The 9,904-nt window shown below is 41.2% G+C and overlaps 1 pseudogene; it reads right to left on the reverse strand.

The window, feature by feature from the left end:
* Positions 1 to 7,943, reverse strand: part of LOC132010512 (homeobox protein NANOG-like) — a 128,843-nt pseudogene extending 120,900 nt beyond the window's left edge.
* Between the last annotated feature and the right edge of the window lie 1,961 nt (positions 7,944 to 9,904).

A 9,904-nucleotide genomic window follows, 5' to 3' on the forward strand; every position in this document is an offset into this window, starting at 1 on the left:
TTTGATGCATACTCAAAATTGAGATCCCTTGTTCTCTTCGCATGATTTTGCTTAGCTTTCTCAGGCTTCTCCATAAACCCACCACCCCTAGTCAATATGTATCCACTAGACCCTGCACCTTGGTCAGTCTGGGTTCTGCAGGACCCATGCTCTGACATCGCCAAGCACAATTTCCCCATAGAAGCAATAGAGGAATGAGACTGTACGCCTTGTACCTCCAGCAGCTAGAGCAACAGACCAACTGAACCCGAAGGATAAAAACCTGAAATCTATGCATTGAGATTCCATCTAGTAAATGGCATCCCAACACCCCCCCCCCCCCCCCCCATAAACCCCCCACTTCCCCCCCCACCCCCTCGCACTCTCACCCCCCCCCCCACCCCCCCCCCCCCCCCCCCCCCCCGCCCAGAGACTGGCCCAGGGCAAACACAGCAGCCTCAGTCTCAAAGCCATTTTAAATAGCCTTCAGCAGCACCTTTTGTTTACAGAACACAAAATATTTTCCTTTAATTAACTGAACTTGAACACATCAGTGTCTAGAGATTTGGAAAATTTAGCAGAAGAAAGTTTGGTTAAACATAAAGAAAAACATATTCTCTACTCCCTTGACATTCTTTGTAGGTGTTACTGATATAGTAGCTATGAATCAAGAGATCTAGCTTTTCAGGCTACCTCTTCTACTATCTGTGACCCCTGAACAATACTGTGACTCTCTTCTGACTTTCCCCTCCTATAAAATGAGAAGCTTGATTAGAAAGGATACTTAAGGTCTTCTTTCAGCTCTACCAGATAATATCTTTATAGTAGAGCCGGCTGTAGTAGAGCCAATTAGAGCAATTAATTAGGTGAAGGTTCTAAGTTCAGTTCTCTGTGTGGTCTTCAGGGTTTGGCTCAGCATGGCCCATCCTCCTTTAATAAACATTGCTTTCTAAAGGACTCTGGTGATTGAGTGTATGGCATTGCAACAAGATATCAGTCACCACTTGGAGGTAAATGACTCATTTTCTGTACATACTGCTTTGTACCCAAGAATGTAATGGGCTCAACTGGAAGAAAACCGCAGAAGTATTATCAAAGAAGCTATCTTAGAGGTACACTAGGAAAGAGTTTATACGCCCAGGAAACCATATCCTGACCTTTTCCAGGAGGTTCTGTCCTTATGTCAAATACCTCAACAAGACTAAGTTGCCAAAAAATGTGATTCTAAAATCACAGAATGTTAGAACTCTCCTTAAAAAAGAGAGTGGGAAAGAATGACTACTTGGTCCTAACCCTGTGTCAGAAACTGTTACATGCTTTACCAAGACTATTTTACTTTGCTGAAAAATATCTAGGCTTACTCTTCCTAGTTCACTGATGGGAAACCAGAATTCTCAGAAAAGAAAACCAGGGGGACAGGTCACATGATGATGTAGAAGCAGACTCAGGACTAGATTCCCAGTCCAATCTGTTTTGTTCCCTTTCCTGATATACCTCGCCTTTCAACTCACTCACTTCCAAAGGCCTGTTACCCTTCCAGAAAAATTAGAGGTGATGCAGAAGTGCGAAAAATTTAAAAGGGGAAAAAAAAAAGCAAAAAAAAACCTTTTTGATTTCCCACTGCTACTGCCCTCTATAAAAATAACTGCATTTTAGAAGTGGGGAATAATAAAATCTCTGAAAATAGTTAAGGATTAGCTCAAAAGAGCACCCAGGCCATCATGTCAGTGGATCTCCAGAAAGGCTTTGCTCTACCAGACTCAGGGATCACAGCAGCCACAGTTTGGAAACCCAGAATAACAGTGACAGAAAAATGTGCCCATTGCTTACTATGTGTCAAGCACTGTGACACTGCTTAACTTAACCCTCAAAGTAACCCATTCAAGGGACTATTATCACGGCCATTTCAGATTGGGGAACCTGGGATTTAGCAGTTACACAGCGCACCCAAATTCAAACAGCTTATAAGTGTCCCAAGCAGCATTTGAACAAACTTTAATTCTAGACCCTGAGCTTCTCACCACTATTTTGTACTCCCCTTGGGAACTGGTGATGATAGTTAATACTTATGCTGTCTTTTGGGGTTTATAAATCTTAATACCCCCCATCCTATTTAATTCCTGTAAAAATGTGGGAAGATGTCATGGTAGGAATCGTTAAATCCTGTGCAGGAGGTAAAAACACTGAAGCCATGTGAGGCTAAGGATCTGGTCTTGGGTTTTAGGTGGAAAGTGCAGAAAGAGAAATTCTGAGCCCTGGGACACTACATTTTTTCCTTACACCACAGTGACAGGCTAGGCTAACGAAGCAGGGATCATGAAGATACGTCACGGTCAAGCCTCAGTCAGAGTCACTGCACAGGGAGTTATCTGAACACCACCCCCAACTCCCTGACCTTGAGGAAAGAGACGTGCTAGTTCTCTGAGGTCATCGTAGTGTAATGCTAAATACACTCTCCTCTTCCCACTGCGTCCCATGCAGACTGGCACAGGCAGAGAGACCCTAGTTATTCCTCTAAATATAAGAGGAGGAAGGAGAATGGAAATCACAGAAGATGGCTGGTCTTCCTGGCAACCTGCGTTGGCTTCTTATTTTTCTATCTATAAATGAACTAAGGAATCTTTAAGCTCTGACATTTGCTGGTTGCACTGGCCTTGCGTGGTAGTTTAAAGGGGGGAAGTCAGGGCTTCTCTGCTTCTCCCTTTTCATAAGCTCCTCCATTACAAGATGACGACTGCCATCCCTGTTGGTTTCCCTCCACCAAGTGCCACACCTCGCCATCTCTGCTGAATGTGTTCTCATCAGGTTTTCTGGCAAAATATGTCTGGTGGTCTGATGAGTCCACATCACACATTGAAGTACATTTCCAAGACAGAATATAAATCATTATAGGAAATTTAATCCTTATCCAACATTGATTTTTTTTAAATGTCCCCTTTTTATAAGCAAATGTCACAGATGCTGGATTTCTTATTCCTAAAAACAAAACAAACACCTAACATTTTAAATGAAGGGGGGGAGGTTTATATGAACACAGTTCTTGAATTATTCCAATGCTGATTATTTGGAAAGTCTTCATTGATTTTTAATGGAAAGTAAAATTATTTTGCAATCACTCCACTGCTGCCTTAAAATGTCTAGAGTTCATCTTTTCCTTTTTTTTTTTTTTTCTTATGCCTGTACTTACTGGCCATCAAAACTCTATATGTTACATACTTGTAAGCATACACACACATTTTGATATGCACAAAAATGCTAAGTTGTAAACGCATAAGCTCTAATATAAAGCTCCAAATGCAAAGGCTGTTATGAACCTCTTCTCTTTTCTGTTGTTAAGAGCTCAGGCAACATTTTAACATGACGGGCTCTTATTTTCCATGCCTCTCAAATGGCAATAACCATTTTTACCCTGCCTTCTCTAAGATCTCACAGAATTGTTATAAAGATTAGAGTGAATCACTTATATTACACAATTTTGAAAACTATATGGCTCATGTACATGTGAGGCATTTTTACTACATTTATTTCTCTTTTTTAACCTCCTCCCCAATCTTTGTTTCACATAATGCGAGTTTGCCATCCTATTGTGGATATTATTCTCTATAACCCAGCCTTATGTCTTATGAATATGCAACTCTTTAGTTTTACTGCACAAGTCTTTTTATTATTATCACTTATTCTCTTAGTTACCTTACTGTGTCATTGTTTCAAAAATTATAGGCTAGGTGCCAAGCTTTATTAAGAAGGTGCAGATGATAATACTGTATTTATTTGTTAATGATTAAAAAGAGTTATTTTCCTTTTCATTCACCTTTCTATTAACTTATGGTTTTTATATGTTTTTTATTGAAAATATCACATTCAATATTTTCATCTGAATATTTATTCAAGTAGCCTATACTATAAGACCCAGACCAGACCCTGATAATAAATGTGTTGCCACATCAATTATATATATATTTTTCCTTTTGCAAAGAATAAAGGAGGCAGGAATCACTGGGACCACTTGATATCTCTGCCTGCAACAGCCATCTTAAATTTACTCAATTAGCAATTACACATAGATACACACGAAAAGGAAAGCAATATCTAAGGCCAACAAAAATTTTCATTGTTTTACTTAGACAAGGGTGACAGCCATAAGATATTGGGAAAGAAAGACATTTCTTCTCTCTGAGCCTCAGTGTCTTATCACTAAGATGAAGTTAATAATACCTTTTATTATACCTTATGGGTGAGTACGGGGAACAATTGTATAAATGGGTAGGAGTGTGATTGATAAACTGTAGAAAGTGATCCAGAAGGGAAAGAGTGTATTGTGAATTCTTGGGTGCTGGTAGCGTTTGTAGGTAGACCTAAGCCAGGGACCAGGGTGAGCATTCACAGTCCGTGAATCATCCCTCAAGCCCTCAGTCCGAGTGTGCAAGACAAGACTGGGCTATTCCTTCATTTGTTGTGGCTTTATGCCCTTTCAAGCCACGCCTACCTATATAAGAATGAAGTTCTTATAAGAACTTATGAGAAATTCATTTGAAATGCTTGCTTTATTGGGAATACCACTTAGGTCCAACCCTTTCATGATAAGCCCAGGTTGATTTTGTTAAAGGCTTGCAACTGGTTTCCAGACCTGCCCTTACATAACCCCAGTGAGTCCTAAATCAGCCTCAAACTTTAACAATGACAGCAAACTTGCACATCAGGGCAAAGAGCCCCTGTTCTCACCAACCTTCAATCAGCATAGCTTGGGCATCCAAAGTGACACAAAAGGAACCAGTGTTTCACCATTTAACAACCAAGCAGACCTCATTACCATTAGCCAGTTTAAGAGCACAGAGACCACAAAACTACCACCGTGTATACCGCAGCAGGTAAGGCACTGATTCCCGGCTTCTGGATCATCACAGGGCCAGGGAAATGTTGAAAAGCACAAGGCCTCGGGTAGCCTCCAGGAGAACTACTGGAATGTTGTTTATCTTCAGACCGCAACAACTGGCCCAGCGTTTCACAACAGGAAGGTCTGTCCTGGAGCTCAGACATTGAAGGCTTAGAGAAGCGAGGCCTGAAATAACCCCCACTTCTCTTCTGCCTCTGTCTCTCTACCCTCCTGGACCCCCCTTCCTGGCTCAAGAGTTCAGATTTAAAAAAAAAAAAAAAAAAAAAAAAAAGGCACAGCCAGGGCTGTGACCTTGAAATAGATACAGCTTTCCTAGCAGCTTGCTGTGAACCTGATACTCTAGCTGGGATGGAATACAGCCTGATCCAACAGCGCTTGAGATGATGGGGAAACCAGAAACTGTGTCTTCTTTTATTGTCTTAAGCCCTTGGTTCATAAAAATTACCCCCACTGCTTCCCCCCCACCCCGAGTCTGCTTTTTGGAAGTTGAGATATAATCTCTCAGGTCTCTTGAATGAGAGAAAGAAGAAACTGATTATGATTCGAACTATAAAATAACTGTCAATGCCTGGTAATATCATTTTAGCTCCATGTGATTTGGGAAAGTTAGTTTTAAAAAGTCCTAATAAGTAGCTCTGTGATCTTGGACAAATTACTTAGCCTCTCTAAGCCTGTGTGAATGTCTGGAGGAGAGAAGACGAGGCCTGTGGAGTGGGAAGATTGCGTGAGTCCTGCACGTTCCAGCTCCGGGGATCTCTGCATCTCCCAGGCACAGAGCACAGAACTAGGAAGAATCTCGGTGGCTTTGTTCTTTAATGTGATAGAAGCAGACTGATTGAGAAAGGAACCTTTACAGAGCAGGCCCTGAGCAGGCTCCTGAGCCTTCAGACTTGGAGGAGGGACAAATGGATCTGTGGTATTTGTGACCAAGTCTCATCTGGGTTTACACAACCTGCTTCAATGCAGCTTCTCTTCCCTGAGGAGAGAGAAGAAGGAAAGCTAGGTCCAAGGAAAATGCTCTTTTTCCAGACATGCTAGGATGGAGAAGTACTTGACCTAAAGACAAGTGACTCGATCCTAATTATTTCAGAAAAACATAACCACTCCAAGCCCAGCTCCTTTTTTGGGGCACTGAAGCCCTCTAGGTGGCCATAGTATGCCTACTTCGGGACAAACTGAAGTCATTCATTTATTCAGAAAGCAAGTACCATTGCCCTGTCTTAAGGCCTAAGACGAGTCATACATCTTGCACTCAGGAAAGGCACAGAGAAAACAAACTGGTAAAAGAAATCGTCTTTCATATCAGGCAAAGTAAAACACAGGTACAACAGGTGATGGAGATGGGGAGCAGAAAAAACACAGACAATTAATTCCAATTGTAGATTTCAAAAAAAGGCCTTCAGGCACTCAGTGCTCTAGGGGCCTGACATAAGGGACAGACAGGTTTTGATAGGGATAATTAAGGGGTGATCTCATTTTAACTTGAAGCCAAAGCAGCAGCAAGAGTGTGAAGAAGTGAGAAAATATGTGTGAAACTTGTGGAAAACAGTGACAAACTAGACTTGAGGACATACGGATTGTTGACCACACCTTTCCAATGCCTCCAGAAGGACTCCCATTTTCAAAACTGCCCCGTAGAACACCTTCTTTATGAGAGCCGCATTATGAGGAGGTTAAAAACACAGTCCCTTGGTCCAGTTGCCTGGGTTTAAGAGCTAGCCCTGCCACTTACTGGTTGTAAGACTTTGAAGAAGTTGGCTGATGCCTCTAAACCTCAGGCTCCTCTTCCCATGAAATGGGAATACTAATACTACCTGTTGTGAGATGAAATAATGAAGGAAGGTAAAATACTTGGCATAGTGCTAGGCACATAATAAGGATCCAATGGTCCTGTTTTGGTTATTTGTCTCTTTTAGTTCCCTTATTAGATAAGTATCCTAAAAAACAAAGAACCATCTCTTCTCATTCTACCCTATAGGCCCAGAATTTAGAATTGTGTTTTTGCACAAAAACAGGATTTCTATAAACACTTAAATGAAAGAATGAGTTCATTAATCATAAGTGAACAGTTCACATGTAAGTTTTCCTATTACTGGGATTCGACTTGGATTTACATCACTGAGCTATATAACTGTCTTAAGGCTTTTATATTTTAAAAAAATGCTAGCAGACATTCTGGTCGTGGTGAGGTGTGCTCAGGAAGACATCTGGAGAGTGTCAAGACATGGGTAGAACATCCTAAGAGCTAGTGCGCTGCACATAGTCTGGCCTTTCTCTCTAGAAGATGTATGTTTGATCTGTAACAAAATTCTAACTGTAAAATAAGAATAATTACAGTGACTGCTTAATAGGGTGAACTTATTAAATGACTCAAAAAGCAAAAACAAAAGCAAAAAACCTTTGGAAAGGCATTTGGCTAAAACCCAGCAGGATAATGAAGGGTCCACAGGGAATTGCAAGACACAGTACCAATCCAAATAAGCCACTTGAACAAACTCCCAGGTGATTTTTTCACATTCTGTACAGATTCAGAATCAGAGACGAAAAAGAAAGGTCACTATTAGCAGCTAACATGTTAATCAAATTTTCCAGGTATTTATCACATGTATTTGAAGACAGAGAATATATAGATAACTAGTCCTTTTGAGTAAGAAATGGGTTGCATAAAAACACTCACTCTTTTCAAAAACACTCACTCTTTTCTAAATTTCCATGCAGGCTAGCTTAAAAAGTTTAATACCAGGAGAGAGTAAAAGGTAAGGACGCAAAATATAAACCCTATACAGAATGGATGGAGATTTTTAGAGGAACAAATGTAGAGAACTCCAAAAAAATAAATAAATAAATAAAAATGCTGTGACAAGTATCTTTGTACTAATGGCTTTGGAAATAGGTTTGAATACGTTTCTTCCGTGGTCCTGGACCTTCCATGTTCTGCTTTCTGCTGGACACGCTCTTCCATCACATCTTCTGGCCTAAAACCTAATTACCTCTCAAAGTCACCCTTGAAGGCTACCACTACCGCCACGTCTTCTGCCGTTTCGATCACAGCATGTGGCATAACCCGCATCTCTGCTGACCTCGATTTCCCCTTCCATCAAGAGCCCCCTGAGGCCAGGGCGTTGCTCGTGTTCACTGCTAACCCCACAGCGACAAAAGAAGCCAATACGCAGTAAGTACTAACATACCATCTGTGGAATTTCCGAATAAATAATAATAACAATAACTGCCCAGCTTCGAACTCTGGGTTGCAAACTCCGAGAAGGATAGCACACAAAGCAGATCATGCTTCTGAGTTCTACGTGAAGTTTCATGCACATCCTAGTGGCTTCGCTGTAGTCTTTTTGTTTGACAAAAAAATGTCTGAGGCCCACTGAAGCATGCAGAGACTGTAATTTTGCTGTGTCGATCTTAGCTGAAACCGAGGTGCATTTGCATGAGACGGTAATCACTTAACTGCCTGCTGCTAAGAACACTAATATTTTGGCCTTTCCAGACAGGCTGGAGAATGTGATTAGGAGCCATTTGAAAAATGACACCCCACAGTCAAATGGAGCTTTGCGGCCTCTTCTTCAATCCCAGCTTCTGATCCTTTAAAACCTCCTTTAGAAACAATTTTTTTTTCCCTTTTCTTATGGATGTTTATAAAAAGGCGCGAATAAGAACTCTCTTCTGAAACTACCAGTACCTGCCAAATTATCCACTATTTATTTAGGCAATATTCAAGTCTCTGTATTTAAAATAAACCTAAAATCTTTCTATATCGAACCAGCCAATGAATTCTATGCTCGATTGTGTAGCCACTCATTATTCTTCTTTGTCAAATACATATAAACAGAAAATTATGTCATGAGTTTTGTCCTGACTTTTGGTCTTCTGCCTATCTTGCTGAGTCTTTACAGATAGCGTTTGTCTCAGGCAGTGTTTTCACAGTGCCATTATTGGCTAATAGAATCTCAGGTTTGGGCAGGAACTCGATGCTGGATCTTCTCTATGTAGTTTTCTGCCAAATGGCTGTGGAATTTATGATGAAGAACTAACCAGCTAACGCACTCAGTCATTCTGGGGAGCAGCTCACCCACCTTTGAACAACACTGGCTATTTCACCTTGTAAAATCATTTTTTCTGGAGCTTCTATAATGCTAGTTTTAACTTATCCCTCAGGGCTACAGAGCCTAAGTACAATCTGTCCTCCTGGCCGGCCCTTCAGAAACCTGAAGATGGTAACAATAATTCCATTGAGTCTTCTGCAAGTGACTCCCTCCCGGGAAGTCATTTGAATCATGCTCATCTGAGGATTCCTCTCACTGTCAGGGTCAAAAGTCTGGTCCCTAGATCCGAGAGCAGCCATCCACATCTTTTCTGACAAAGCAAAAGAGCAGGACCATTATGAACATCCCTCATCCGTTAATGTGAGCCCCACATCTCTTTCCTTCATCTTCTATTTTCTCTTCAGCTTTCAACTTGACCTTTTAGCTCATTCTTTAAGTTCATACACTCATCCTATTGCCTTTTCTCACCCGTGCTTTTAAAATGTGTAGCACATAAGGTGTTTCCAAACATAAGGTGTTTCATTCCAATGCAATGAAATCTGCAAGATGGTCATATAGGATCCTTACTGGAGCTTCTGCCTTGCTGTGGGTCAAATAAACAACTTCATATTTGCCATTCTGGGTAACTTTCATCACTTTAAATCTGCCTTCTGTCTTCTTTGCAAGAGTGCATTGAAGCTCTGAGAAGATTGGTATCACACCATGCAGAAACATTTGTGGCCTATACTGTATCAGTTGTGGAAGCTGGTATTAACCAAGAGGTGTCTGTCTCTACCTGCCAACATCAATGTCCATGTGCTTCTCTGCTTTTCCTTCTCTCTACCTCTCCCCCTGTACACAAGATCTCACCTCCACCAGAAAGTAAAATAGACATCCCACCCTTAACATATCTCACATCAATTCCTGATATGCCACAGCCTCAAACCTCCTTCTTCAGTTCTTCCAAACTCCAGAAATGGCACCCCTATCCTTCTAGTAG

The sequence above is a fragment of the Mustela nigripes genome, chromosome 2 (genome assembly GCF_022355385.1).
Source record: "Mustela nigripes isolate SB6536 chromosome 2, MUSNIG.SB6536, whole genome shotgun sequence".
NCBI classification, from domain to species: Eukaryota; Metazoa; Chordata; class Mammalia; order Carnivora; family Mustelidae; genus Mustela; species Mustela nigripes.